This window comes from Leptonotus elevatus, chromosome 10, assembly GCF_054856555.1.
Source record: "Leptonotus elevatus isolate MCC_2025b chromosome 10, RoL_Lele_1.0, whole genome shotgun sequence".
Taxonomy (NCBI): Eukaryota; Metazoa; Chordata; class Actinopteri; order Syngnathiformes; family Syngnathidae; genus Leptonotus; species Leptonotus elevatus.
Window position 1 is genome coordinate 7,301,378 of NC_141248.1, and position 15,518 is coordinate 7,316,895.

The following is a 15,518-nucleotide window of genomic DNA, read 5'->3' on the forward strand; positions in this document are numbered from 1 at the left end:
TAAACCAATCTGAATACAATAATGATTATAGGGCTATCTCCTGTCCTTTCAAACTGTTATCTCCTGTCCTTTCAAAGTAGTAGGAGTGTATGGGGGGGAGGGGGGCATGGAATTAAGTGTCTCACACTCACCAAGGGGGAAGGTCAGTTTTGCATGTTTTGTTGGGGGATGGGGCACAAACAGGGGCCTGCATGGCCCCTCAGTGGCTCTCTGTGGAATGGAATCTCTCTCTCTCTCTCTCTCTCTCTCTCTCTCTCTCTCTCTCTCTCTCTCTCTCTCTCTCTCTCTCTCTCTCTCTCTCTCTCTCTCTCTCTCTCTCTCTCTCTCTCTCTCTCGCTCTCTCTCAGTATAAACAGCATAAAGCCCTTACAGTAATTTTTTTAAAAAAAAAAGGGCATTTAATGTATTGACTGTTGCATTTCACGGTTTGATCAAGTATTTATTAATTGAGGGGGAGGGGGGTACAGATAATAGGCACAGCTTGTGTGTGGGATAATCAATACATAATCATCTTTGCTTTAAGGGGCCCAACAAGACATCACGAATAATTGTCCATGTGGTTGCTATTTGCAAAACATGTTGGACTACATTGTCAGAATAGCAGCTATTGCCAAGCCTGACTGTCGTAAAATGTTTCAATGCATGACATTGAACTTCACAGATTTATCACCAGAATTTAAATTGTATTTTGTTGACTACCTTCTCGGTAGCTAAATAAATAAATAAATAAATAAAATCCAAGCCCTTGTGCAAAGAAGAGTACAGGGCTAAGACTGTCTCTTTCACCTTGCATGTGTGATGACTCACTAGTGGTCCTAGTACAGTATTATTATTCATAGGCCTATGCCAAATTGACATATTTTCAGTGTCCAGAAGGGGCAGTTGTTGCGCAATGGTGACATTGTTTTTATATAAGGCAACATAAAATTAGCTTGTAGTACCTGTTACATGCAAACCCACTTGATTTTGTATGTCACAGAGAGATTATACAACCTGCACTGTAGCAAACTCCAGGATACCGCTGCATCGCTTTACTACAAATGGGCACACAACACAGTTATTAATGCGTTCAGTTTGAAGTTATGTATTTAATAAGTCTAACCCTTTCCAATGTCTCTTGTCATGATAACTCGTGAATGAAGCTGACTTCCGGACACGCTATAAATACATCTTTAAATCCCTACTAATATCTGCGGGGCAAATCATGTTCATCGCATTGTGTACGTGTAGTAGCATTCAATTTCTACGGAAGGTAAATGACTACATTACCCAGAATGCATGTGGTTCTGCCCACAAGCTGGCTCTCCGTCTGGGAGTGTTTCCCATTTAAACAAACACGGTCCTTCCGAAGATGGCGGAGAGTTTGTAGAGATGTAAAAGAAACTGCTTTTTCTATGAAAACGTCGAAGCCGGTGAGTTTATTTGAAATATTTTGTCATCAGTCAATGAGCGACTTTCGAACTCTGTTGCTACCGTGTGTTTGACTGCGTAAATTTGTCACCGAGGCAGTCGCTGTAGCTCCGCTTCCGAAGCAGACTATGGTCCCTAAGCTGTCGCGATACAGCGAGCCACCTTTCCATGCTCAGTTATTTGGTTTTATTTGCCATCTGAATTGTGCGTTGAATACAACGATTTGATGCACTCGTTTTGGGTAAAATACGTGTACTCGTTTCCGTGTGTTTGCAGGCGCCTTCCATGTACAAACTTTATAGCGTATATATGTCTTGTTCGCTGGGTGCAATACGATAGCCAATACTCACCGTTGGTTTATGTGTGGGACATACTTGTGTTCGGTTATTGTTTTTCTTTGGCACCGCTTGACATATTAAACAACACAACGGGATGGCTTCGAGGGTAGTAAGTATTTTTAGCCAGCCAGCTTGACTTGCCTTCAAGTCCAACTGGAGAAATTATCTCGTCACACAGCTTGTTACAACACAATAGTTATGTTACAATGTTAGTTATTAGTTAGTTATTAGTTACAAACCCACTGTCTGTAATGATTCAAGTCCAAATTCTGCACCAGTGAATGTGTATAGGCTGTGCAATAGTGGTTAGGGTGATCGACCTGAAAGTGCGGAGTGATGGGTTCGAATCCCACTCTGTACATTGTTATAATTTCTCGCAGCCATGTCGGGAGTTGTAAACGAGTCGTTTTGCTTCACACGTTTTTTGAAGACTTGAACAGTTAGCGAATTTTCCGCAAGGACAATGTGTTGAATTTAGTGCCATCTAGTGGTGAACTAAAATAAGGCCGGGGGGGGGGGGGGGGGACAAAATGAAATATTTGTGAAATGGCACCAAAGTGGATGAAGCAAGGCAGGAACCACAGCGAGTACATGACCCGTTTCGGTGATTGACCAATTAGAGCCGCTCACGGCAAATAATGCTAGCAGGAGAGTTGACGGTCACGGCAAAATAACCACTGCCTATTGTTTATTGTGATCTGGTACCACATTACCTCACATATGCATATCGTACTCCTGTCATAGTTTTATGATTATATACATGCACAAAGGGCAGGCAGCCAATGAAGTAAAAAAAAAAGTTTTTTTTTTCACCACTAGATCACGTGTCCTCAGAGATGACAACGAAAGCTGGATTCCAAAGCATCTGTTAATTATTATTTGCTGGGCTTTACTGAGATTGCATATGCGTGATTGTGATAGCAGGCAAAATGGCATATCATGTTAGTTTTAACTGCTGGTAAAATCACATGTAGGACATTTTGTATGTGCAAAAAAGCAAGAGACAGGCAGATGCAGACAGATGTTGAGGCTGAACACTTCACGTGAACTTGTAAGACTGAGTCATGTAATATGTACATCACTAGCAGGGACACTCGCATATGTGTAATTGAAATTGTTTTGAAAATAGAGATTCTTGATTTAATAGCGGGCACATGACGCTTCCGTTTTAAATATGACACCTGTGGAATTTAAGTCAAAATACTGCTGTTTCCACCCCCGACCGAATGTCCAAGCAGCCCTCCTCCAAGTTCACGCAGGAGCAACATTGACCCCAGTTTTGTATCTTGGCTTAGTGCTGCTGTCAGAAAGTGCATTCACATATACTGCCAAATGAGTTTTATGTGATTTTGGTGTAAAACCATCTGAGTGAGAGCTTTAAATGCACTTTCATTCTCTGTGCTAGCAGCCATCTTTGCCTATTCCTCCTCAATTTGCACATGCCTACCTTGAATCAAATAACTTTTTAATCCACTGCCGTAATAGTTGCATTTTGCCTGCAGGAATCAAATTTGCTCTTCTCTTCGGAAATGTTGCTGCTTATGTAAGTCAATGCAGAAAGTCTGCATATAGCTGTGATATATCAATAATGCAGGGCAGGCATTGAAATTGTTTCTAGCTGGGAAATGAGGAACAATGTTCCTGAGTGTAGATGCACTGTTCGTTTTGAAGCTGATGGAATGCCATTACTCATGCCCACATATGTGGTATTTTGGAAAGTGGCAAAATGATCACTGTGGGAATCTGTCCTATAGACTGCTTCTGCTCATATTCTTGGTAAATGGAGCCCCCTGTCCCCCATTCTCTGTCCTTTTATCTAGCACTTTCTTTCTCCCTCACACAGGGTGTCAGGCTGTGTTAACAATGAATCAATCTTTGGGGGCATTCTTTGACTGCAGATGGGGTGAAGAAGTGACTGGGATGCATGGCTTTGGCTCTTTGTCTGTCAGCCCCTGTGCTCTCAATAATTCATTAACTTATCACTTTTTCTCATGAGAGCCAGAAAAGTCTGTTTTCTACAGTGGCAACTTTGGTTACATAATGCGAGTAGATTATTATCTAAAAATGCTCAGATGTTGTCCTTTCGCTAACACATTTGTGTTGTTTAATAGGAAAGGTTGGACAGGTGGGATTGGATTTAAACCAACACGTTTCATTTGACATACAGACATTTCTTCTTATTGGTAGCTTTGGGACTGAGTAATAACAATCCCCACATGGTTGTGCATATTGATTACTGCTTTCCCATCGAGTACGTTCTGTGCACTGCTGTCAAATTAAAAATGGCGCAACTGTAGAATTCTTTATGTATTTGCATGCTGGGCTGTGATGAATTGTTAAGTTAAATTGCTATGAAAATAAAATAGCTAATAATATTATCACAGACAAATGCATACTTAAATGAGTTATTCATCATTATACAGTTGGATCTAATAGGATTATCAAAAAGGTATAATCCGTGTCCTTTGACTCCTATCTAAGGCTTTTTGGGTGTTGGCCCTGTGGCCCTGTATATTCATGATATATATTCAAAACGTTTCATTGATTATTTCATATTTAGCATATTTGTACCATTTAAACCGTTAATAAAATTTGAGGTGTAATGATTAATTGACAACTAATTGGTTATCAAATTAATCAATAATTATTTTTCTGTAATTGATTAATCATTTAGAGATCTTGTTTAATTTAAAATTGTCCAAAAGATCAATGATGATTGTATTTATGTAGTTGTACTAGCCCGCTTGGGCCAACGTCAGTGAATTTTGGGTGGCCCAACACACTGTTAATGCAGAACTCTGATAATTGTTAATTATGTCTTTGTAAACTGAAGTCTGACCGGTATCAGCAAGAGGTATTTAAAATCTGCCACACTAAAGTGGCAGGTCTATTTTCGATAGCTGTCTCCAGTTTGTTTTCGTCAAACTGCATTTTTTTTCTCTGATGTTTGAATAGATAGAATTCCTTCAGTGTTAGTCTGCGACCGAGAGACTGGAACTGAGATAATGACGATAACGTTAAGTTTAATTTCTTGCAACTGCCAGTCTGTCATGTGGTATGTGTTTGTGTTAACATTTAAGAAGGACAATTGTAGAAGATGATGCAGTTTTCTATGTAGGCAAGAGTGTGTTTAGGCTAAATTGACAGAAAGCAGGGACCTTATAAAAACACATTTAATTAAATACATCTGCTGCACAAATTAATTGGCTTACTGGTGTATTTTTTCTTTCTTTTAATTGTTACACTTCTCTCTGAAATTCCTGTTTACATGCACTGGATGTAGTTTGATCTTTGGCCAAATTTAGTCTACCTTTGCAATGCTAGCTGATGATTATGCTCCTTAAGCTCATTCCGCTATTGGTTTTTCAACCAGAAAGTTGTGGAATGCTACTCGCTTGTTGCTAAGTGGTAAAATTGACAACTTTATAGCTCCGTACATCTTGTACATAGCGGTATCTTTTTATTTGTATTTGTATTTTTTATAAATGGCTTATTGTGTTATAAGAAGGTGATGGAGACAGGAAAAGGTTATGTGTTGTGTCATTGTAACCCTTTTTTCTCACTTTAATATGAAGGTCCTTTTGCTTTTTTTTTTTTAAATAGCCATTAGCTGTACAATATATACACAGTTAACCTCATATTTACTTGTATAATATTTAAGACTAACAAAATGCAGGCAGGTTATTTTCAGTCTACTTTTTTACGCATTTATGAAAATGCGAACGTCACGTGACCAAACCCAGATAACAGATGAGCTGTTAGGCGCTGTGATGTCATTTTCAGTCGAGAGCAAGTGGCCGCTTCTTGAGATAGATGAAAATTAATTTGTGTTTTTGTGTGCTTAATTCAACAAACACAATAATAATCACAATGCTGTTGAATCTGAATGCTGTTTAGAATAAAGGCGCATAGAGCATATTATTGGAAAGAAAACATTTGACTTGCGTTCTCCTTTAAGATAATGGAACATGAATGTATTTCCTTGCCTGTCCAAATCTGGCCCATCCTCCCATCTTAACTTCATCTTCTTTAATTGAGATTGAAATGGTTTTAGGATCCCTGATAAATCCTCTGCAGAGACGGCAGGATACCAGCACTCTGGCTCATGAGTCGTGAGTGAAGTGTATGCAGTACTTTGAAGAAGTACACAAGTGTACTCTATACATCAAAGCCAGATGTAAATGCAAAATATACTTAGAAGTATACTTTTAGTATGTTTAGTATGTCAAATGCAGTATGATTTAGGGGTTTACATGTGTGATTGATTGAGAACTTTTCAATCAATCTAATGACCCCCCCCCACCCCCACCTTGTGCATGTAAACACATAATTGTCCCCCCACTAGTGATTTCACTTTGGAAAAACTGAAACACTGTCTGTCTTTATTCTCTGCTTGGTGCCTGCCCCCAATTCATTTTGCTTCTTTGTTTTCACTTCACTGACAAGTCACAACCCCTTGGTTTTCTTCCGCTGCTGATTTCAACAAACGGGTCCTCTTTTCTTAATTTTCTCAACAATATGGGCTACTGTACCAGAAACGTTTTGGTGTTACATGAATACTGGTCTCCTATTCAAATATAAAAGGATACAAGAAAGTTGAATATGACTTTGTTGTTTAGATTGGTTCTGTATTAATAGAAATGTATCCATTACAATTTTAGCCAATTACACCCCCCCATGTTGAGCAGACTTGACCTTAAATTACCACAGTGTAGATGAGCAGGAGTCACAGTAGTCGTGACAACACAGAGCTGAAAGGAAAGCCCGATTGTATCCCCTAATTGAAATATGACTCCCTGCACTTTTTGTCAGGCACAAGTACTGTGGAGTTAAGAAATAGTCGAGCTGTATCATCTGCCTGAATTGTTTTAAATTGCATTGTTTTATGGTAATAGAAGCATGAATTGCTTAATGTTTGTAATCAACGTACTTTGAGCTCTTAATGCAACCTGGTTTCTCGAAGTAGTCCTGAGTTTGTATTTTTTTTTTATGTCTTGTGGTCAGTTGAGATTTTGTGTTCAATATTTGTGTTTTCCAAAGTTTGCTTTCTACCAACGCTCAACAGGTAGGTTTGCTTCCTCTGCTTTCGTCCTCCCAGCTAAATATAGAAAACTCTGCCTAACAAGACAGGCGTGTTTCCACTGCTGAAATATTTACTGTGACTTTGCCCAAACAAGTGAGAGTCTGAGGAGAGCGGCTCATCATACCAGATTGTTATTCACAACTCCGAAGAAGCCAGACAGCCGATTCTCGGCGTGGAGTCAAGTGAAGCGGTGCAGTTTGCACTCGGACTGTTTTTGAAGTCACATCTCATTCACCCCTTCGATCCCCTCATCTTCAACTTTGTGGCAATACCCAAGTGTCAGGCAAGCTGAGCCATATGTGAGCCATGCACACTTCTCAAAGCCAAACGGGCAGCCTGAAGCAATCATTGCACCCAATTCAAGTTTATAACCAGCAAGGATTTGGAACAGTTAACTCTCTGTAGTCTCTGCCGATTGGACGAAAGCAAGAGTTTATTGGCAGAGGGGGTGCCGAGAGCTTTGTCCCCCTCCTCTCCTTGCCCTTCCTCTTTAACTTCAACTCTCCCTTTAACTCCCCACCCCCCTAGCTAAAGAATGCTCGTAAAATGAGTTCACCTGAACAAGCCAGTGGGGGGAAGGGTATCCCGGGCACAGTTTTGTGACTATTGTAAAAATCCTAGCAAGACTTTGTTTGTGTTTTGTTTATAAGAAATGCTTTGGGGGAAGAGACAGAAAGGGCGACAAGTTTGGTTTGTGTCATAACTGCTACCAGATGCTCTCTTTCTGCCTCTTTTGGCAGCTTCAAGTGAAGAGAGGGAGCCGAGTAAAGGAGGGGAGAGAAAAAGTCAAGAAAAATAGACTGACGTTTGTAGATGAACTTTTCAACTGTTACATGGACTTTCCCCATCTTCTCTTTGTCTATAGATTGCCTGTTAATTCCATGCCGTACTTGGTGATCAGCAAATACTTACAACTTATAGTACACCTAATATAATAGGTAATGTTTTGCAGCATTTGGACCGATTTTTCTGATGACTGGCTGGCCGTGTGACGCTAAATATGCTTACTCTTGAAACTCTGTTCCTGAACATAATCTTTTGGACCCACATAATTTATCATCAAGCTGGCAGAATGGGGTTCTGTTGCATCAAGGGTGTAAAGTATGACTGCTGTCAGCCATGTGGGAGGGCGAAAATGACCCCTCCGAAGCGTTTTAATAGTTCCTGATATGTTCACGTTTTTTCATTAGTGGTCACAAGGAAAAACCAGCAAATACTTTTGTCCAAACATTTGCACTAATAATAAGGTGTATATTTTATTTAATAGCTATACTGCCAACTACAAGACTTGTATGCAGTGCACTCAGAATTTCCGTGGAGCCTTTCAGTTATTAGCAAGGTCATTGTCCTGTAAACAAGGCCTTAGTTTACAGCACTGTATTGACCTTTTGCACGTGACGTCACAGCCCACATGGGAACGCCCCCTACGGGACGCTGGACGGCAAAAGAGACACTTGCCTGTATTGTAACCATTGAATCTCGTACAGCGTAAAGTCCTTTACCTAATCGATTATCTTATAAAATGGTCATATCTTGCTGTGCGGTCGTTTGTACAGACAGACAAAGGAGTAAACCAAATATTGCTTTTTATCGCATACCTCCTAATGAAAACAAATGACGTTGATTGATAGCAGCAATCAACAGAAAGGACCGGCAGCCCACAAAGTATTCACGGATTTGCAGCGATAATTTTTAGCGAGGTTAGTAGATAAATGTTCATACATTTTACTCGTAAACGTACACTCTAACAAAGATTGTAACAGAGGTGTCGAATTGCGTGTTTCAAATCACATTAACGAGCCAGATAGTTAGCATCCACTCCCACTGCACAAACACACAGCTTAGTTTTAAAAAGCACCTTCTTCAAAACTATTAAGTGCATTTGACTGTTTAATAATGGGGGATTTAATATTTGTGCTTGGAGTTTTTCACTCTGGAGCCGGAGTCATATTCACGAAATTACTGCATAGCTTGCCACTACAATAGTCACTTGTTCCATGCTAGTAAACATAGTAACATAACATCATCACAGCGTTTCAATATAACACGGACTATGTAAAAATAAGTCAGTTAGCATGATAAACATGTTTTACCTTTGCATTACGAGGTATATTGTCCCCCAGTGTGAGCGTAGCATCTCGTCCCAGAGTAAGGAGAAGAGACGGCATTGACTACATAATGATGTAGGTCGTGTGCTGTGAATTTGATTGAAAACAGCAGGCAACAGAATGTAAAGTGCTGTTTTCAAATTAGCGATTTCCAACTTAAGTAAATATCGCGCTCTCTGAGTCCCGACTAAATGTGCAACTTCCACTGACAGGCAACCTTCGGTTGAAGTAATAGATTCCATGGCTCAATGGGCAATAATAACGTTTAATTTGTAAAATAGCAGTTACTAAGTTGTTCCGGGTCACGTCCACTTCCATTCAACATTCATGTCCGTCATAGGGCAGTCACGTGATCACGTGACGTCGGTGCAAATGGTCAATAGTATGTTTTTGGTTATCGAAGGTGGTAAATCCAGGTCCAGGAAGTAAAAACCCTGCTTCTACTCACCCAAAAGGTGAATCGAAGCACCTGAGGCTAAAGCCAAACTGGGGCAGGGCTTTTACTTTCTGGACTTAGATTTGCCATCACCTCTGATGATTATCTAAAGTTTCCTCAAAGCTTCACTATCCTCACTAGTACTACCCACTGCATATCTTCGGTGGTTCAACTTTGTTGCATTGTTGCTGAGGCGTGTTTCCATTTGATGTCATTTCTCTGAGATTTACAATACAGAACCACCCCCACATTTTTAGTTTCCACTGTGTAAGTGCAATTTTTACTTTATTGTCACCTTCAGTTCAAAGAGAGTCTAGTCACGAACGATCCCACACCATAGTTAAGGGCCGTAGACATACTACAGCGTGTTGACACCGGTTAGGCATGTGCCATATGATTAGTCTTTCATTCGTTTTTTTCTTAAACACCACACAGTTTGAAGCTAACCATTTTGCTTTCACTTATCTGTCCTTTTGTCAGTGTCTGGAAGGGTGTGGCATATAATAACGAACGTCGTTAATATTGTGAGGTTGATCTTGAAAAAGGAAAATTCCTGGCCTGGTTGAACATTTCATTGACTGGAACATGGTTGATCAATGACTTTTTGTTTCTACGCATGTGAACACTATTTAAGGCTGTTTGATTCATAAACTGACAAGTCTCAACTATGTTGGAGTACATTTTCCTTTGCGTGCTTAAAACCAGTTGAAGGACCTGATTGGCAGCACAAGCGTAATCATACTTCAGATTACAAAGAGTTGCGTGTCACAAAGTCAAAAACAAAAGCAAAATTTTATGCAGTAAAGGGTGTGTGTGTGGTTGTGTTTCTCGGTCCTACTAATCTCGCCGCCTTTTCAACTTGTTCTTTCTTTGAACATTGAGTGGACGGAGGGAACTAGAGGAAAAATAAGACTCCCCCTGATCCTGAACTTGACTTTCACAGTCTACTTTACAGGTAAATTGGCCCGTCTTTTTCTGCAGTGTGCCTTGTCGAAATCTTTCACTCGCGGTCTCTGTCAACACATGAAAACTGGCCTGTAAGGAAGAAAGGAAAAGAAGCAGTGAGAAGAGAATTGGGCGACGGGGCTGGGGTGTATTTGTGAAACTGGCGTCAGACCATCTTTTGAGCAAAATTCTTTGTAGGGGTCAGAGTTCACACACTACAGTGTTGCGCCGTGATTGGCTGAGGAAAGGTGAAATGAAAACCACAGTAAACTTTTGACCCCGGCGCAGGAGCGCTGCAGGAACGCCCAGCCTCAGCTCTGGCATGGTGGAACAGAGCCCGCTCTCTTCCTGTGTTTACTCCACCAATCCAACAGGAACGTGGGGGGAGGGGTAGAGAGCGCAGTGTGGGTGGAGAGAAAATGCACTGGGAGAGAATCAGTGGTGCGCTGCAATCTTAAAATGACTGTGAAATATGGACATGCACACTTCTCAATTCAAGCAACTCCTTTTGGCTCAATATTGTGTTTTTTTTTTTTCATTTTCAAAAAACATCAAATATTCATAATGGTTGACATATCTTCAGTCTAAATGATCTTGGGCAGCATGATATTTTTCAGTTGCAGATGCAGAAGAGGTTTGCGTTATCAGAGTGGCTAGCATGGCCGATCAAACCCTGGCGCTCTGGCTGTGCTGATAAAAGGCGAGTTAGCCATTGATTAATGAGCGCATTTCCATGATTTTAGCCTGGTGCCATCACTGGTTCTCCTCGCATCACCCAATCATGTTTTGCGTTTCTTTTTTTCTCACAGAACCCCTCTTCCATGTTTTGTATACCATTAGTATTTATTATAGCGTTTAAAAAAATATTGGTTCGTTTGATCATAACACTGCAGCAGCATTTTGACTTTTGTGGTCGAATCACAGTCAACGTGGATCCTTTCCTGTTTCTTTCTTTTCTTTGTCGGCATTCATGATGGATAGTTGTATGAGACGCATTTGGAGAACGTGCGTGCATACGCACATGTGCACACACGCACACACAGCTTAATCTGTCACCTCTTTGTTTCCACTTTCATTTATTTCCCCCATTTTTTTCTACACGTTGCATTTTTTGGTGAGAAAATTGGAAGATTCTCACCCTGCTTACCGGAGATGTGAGGGTGGGGGTTGGTTTTTTCCCCTTTCTATTAAAACATCTCTATGAAAACAGTTTTCCTCTGCTTTGAAATATTCCCTCTCCCTTGCTGCTGCTGTCATCACTGGACCTCATGTGCACTCCCAGAGTAAAGCGTAAACACAAGCAGGACAAATACCTGTTCTTTCGAAAAACGTTATTTCGATGCCATTATGAATACGTCATGCCAGCTGCATGGGAATTGATCCAGTGCACCATAGTTTACACAATGTCGTATTGATGATTTATACCACATTCAATTCCTTTACACTTTCTGCCAGCCAGCCCCACACAGAGTAACGCGGCTGAACAAACAACAATAAACAGTTGAGCTGCCTCACCCGGTGTGTGTGCTTTCGCAACTAGTTTTAATGAGTTGCCGAACGTCTGCAACGAGTTTGGCTGCACATCCAAATATTGAATCGAATGAATGGTGTCACAGCAGTACACCCAATCAAAACACACGGTTATATCATGTGATCTTTCGCCACCAAAATTACATTTGCTGTTATCAAGCGAAATCCAATTTGTCGCCGGCGCTAAGGTTTAGGATGCAGCAAAAGTTCATTTTCACTGCGCTCAACAATGAAATGAGCTAGCATTGCTAACAGCCTCTCAAATATACAGTACATAGTCTCGCATTTCTTCTTGCCAGTTTCCTTTTTTTTTTGTCTCTGCCAATGGAGAAGTCAAGCTACAGCAGCTCGGGCAATTCTGTTTTTCCTTGACAATCATGCCATGTTATTTGTGGTTCAATAATATAATCTGTGTGGTGCTTCAAAACATTAACCATAATGGCGGCGATTGCATTTTTCTGTTGTGAGTTAGTATGTGTGCGAGGTTCAGGTTGCGCACTGTAATTTGTTTGTGATTGTTCTGGCAAGAAAAGATAAACGAGAATGCACTAGTTTTAATTAATTAATTAATTAATTAAGTGAAACTGGATAATATGCTGTAGCACAGTGGTTGGTTGGTATGGTAAAAGTCATGTTTGCTTAATATTGAAACATTTCCTACTGCATAATTGTGTAACAAATTTGAATTGTAATTTGCTTTGGCATCTCATATTTTCTTGACAATAAATAACTGATCCATATAGTCTGTTGTACATCAAATAAGTTGTACTTGACTGACAAGGAAATGAGCTTATTCATTTCCATAAAGCTTTCTTAGTGTTGGGAGAAATTTTATTTTTAGGTGCATCATATTGCAGATGTGAAGGATTCTGAATTGATTAGTATGTCACAATAATGGATTCTTACATAATTTAATGCTGGTGGTTGTGGAACATAAAAATGGAAATGTTGGAAGTGCAACACCTGCCCTGTAGCAGTACACTTGTGCCATATGATACTATCCATGAAAAGCTGGTATTTTTTACAAACAAAGTTTCAATAATTATTTCATATTTAGCATCTTACTTTAAGAACATATTACTTTTACGTATTTCCTTTTGAATACTCACCATTTTACATCCCATACTGGAAAATTTCCTGACTGGTAGGGTTGTCAAGATCCGATGGACATGATTGGAAATTGGGCACGTGATTGTCACATGATTGGTTCCCATCTGAAGAAGATTGGATTTTTAAATTTTCTTAATTTCTAAAGTCAAAAATAAAATGTTTTTGTTCTTTACTTGATTTGAACCACTGCTGATTCACATCCCTATAAAAAGATATCAATGAGACAATTTGGATGTGGTCTCCTTTTTTTTTCTTTATTGCATTTCATTGCAGAGGTATTGATTGGGACTCGGAATCGGCAGATAATACAGATATTTTTGATTATGTTAAGGTCAGAAACGTTGCCACATTCATATGCATACTAACTCCGATGTTGACTAATCCCAAATATTGCGAGTTTTGTTGTACACATACATTTTGGTGACAATCAGTAGTTTTTTTGGACACAAAGCGACATTATGTTTTGCGTCTACGAGGCAACTAGGAGAGCCGTCATTATGACGTGAATAGAATAAAAAAATATCGCGAGTGCCATTCTAATATTTTTAGGCTATGATTAGCATATGTCTGCACATGTCTACATACATTTTGGCTGGAATTCATCACAGTTTTCATGTATATCCCACCGTATTGGTTGCACACTCAGTCAGTCACTTCCGCAGGATGGGACTGTTTTTTTCCCCGTCTCTTGAAAGGAGAATATGAAACTTGAGATGGTTGAGATGGAGTGCCATCTAAATGATGTCAATACTTCATAGCACTATAGACCAGGAAACAAGTCCAAAATGAGCAGTGTTAACCCACGCAAAACATCACAGTGATGATGGGGACTGGACAAAAATGTCCAATAAGGCAGCATACAGAGTAGGTCCTTATCCATCCATCCATTTTGATAGGTGTAACAGACGTTTGCCTTCTACTTATCGAGAAGATCCTTGAAAACACCTTTAATTGGCTTCAATCATCTTTCAGGGAATCAGATGCGTTTGATATTTGAAGTTTTAATGGTCATATGCACTGCTTCATAGATTGAAGGAAAATGAATTTCCAGTCCTGTGTTCCTTTTAAGGTCTTTTTTTTTGTGTGTGGTGCTTGTTCTCAATCTCCACACAGGGCTTACGGTAGAGCAGGCCATTCATTAAAAAAAAAAAAAAATTCTACAGATGCTTTTCTGCAGTTGCTAAAAGACTGCCGTGTTGTCATCGCTTTTTGGTGGGAAATGAATATTGAATTGGATCTCACCCGTAAAATGAATTGTTATAAAGTCTATAGTGTTTAGTATTCCTGTTAATATTCATGTTGTTTGCAGCATGCTTGTTAGGAGGTAGTGGAGTTGTTCAAAGAAAAACAGGAAGTCATTTTGGATTTTCTTTTTGTACGTGATGTCAGAAGCTCTTATGGAGCACTGCAGATCTTTTATGTTTAATACCCCAAATATGACATTTGGAGGTTTCGGAAAGGATTGTCTTAAGTGAAATCAGTTTTTCATAACGCTTTTTCCTCCTTTATAAATGATGTCTTTAAAATAAAAGATAGAATTGAAATTAGTTTCCCTAGCAAGCTGGAGTCTATGCCAGCTTACTTTGGGCAACCTGTGGACAATAAAGTCCTTCAGTACATCTGCATGGTCAGGTTCTTGTATTATTATTATTTTTTTAATGTGGAGGGGACATAAAAAACGTAAACTCTACTCAGAACAGCCAGAGATGAGTCGAATCTACTGGAACCTCTCTCTGTTGTGAGACACACCTGCTTACCTCTCTGCTCAGCTGTGTCAGTGTACAATAAATTGGGTGTGATTTTGTGAGATTGTAATCGTGTGTTCATGTACGTGCGCCCCAGTTTGTTTTGGGTGTGTCCGTGTTTATTGTTGGCCCACAAGTCATTGTCTCGGAGAGCTCAAGTTTCAGGCTTTTATTTGCGCTGAGCAGGAATGTCCTCCTCACTATTCTGGTACTGACTGCGTGACACTGCTGCTGTTCTGAACTTTGCAGCAGTAGCACGGCCAATACATCTACAAAGTATCGGGAAAAACCCTCATTTGACACTAAACCAGTTTGTTGTGATCAAGTCACTTATTCCTGGTAGCATCTGTGTAGTCTTCATACTCCACAACTTGTACAATCTATCACCAGCACAATATATAGTACTAAAATACATTTTATCCTGAGATACAAGTAATACAAGTTGGTTGTGCTGCCTAGCTATGCAAAAACAGGACAAAGAAAAAGAAGCGTGGTAAAAGAATGCTTTACAAATGCACGAGAACTGGAAAGTTTTTGCAAGAGATGGAGAATAAACTATTCAGAAACAGTTTTAAGCACAACTTAAAACCATGAAGCTAATACTTTCCAAACAAAACTTCTAAAAGACAAGCTACTTTCATGCACATTTTGTCCTGTCCAAAAATGTTTATTATCTTCATAAACATCACAGGACACAGCAAAGAGGAAAAATGTGTCCTCTTCAGACCAAATGCTATAATAAAAACTTAAAAAAAAAAATAATATCATACTTCTTCTTCGTGACATCTTGTGACACACTAACATTCACTTAAT

At 39.7% G+C, this 15,518-nt stretch overlaps 1 protein-coding gene across 4 annotated transcripts in view; it reads left to right on the plus strand.

Moving 5' to 3' along the window:
* Window positions 1–1,281: 1,281 nt before the first annotated feature.
* Window positions 1,282–15,518, plus strand: part of ncoa3 (nuclear receptor coactivator 3) — a 35,651-nt gene continuing 21,414 nt past the window's right edge. For 3 of the 4 annotated variants that reach the window (XM_086087043.1, XM_086087042.1, XM_086087046.1), the window contains exon 1: window positions 1,282–1,412. The gene's annotated coding sequence lies outside the window, so the exon portion shown is untranslated. Of the gene's footprint in view, window positions 1,413–10,313; window positions 10,331–15,518 lie in introns of those variants that run through there. The other variant, XM_086087044.1, reaches the window with a different exon arrangement.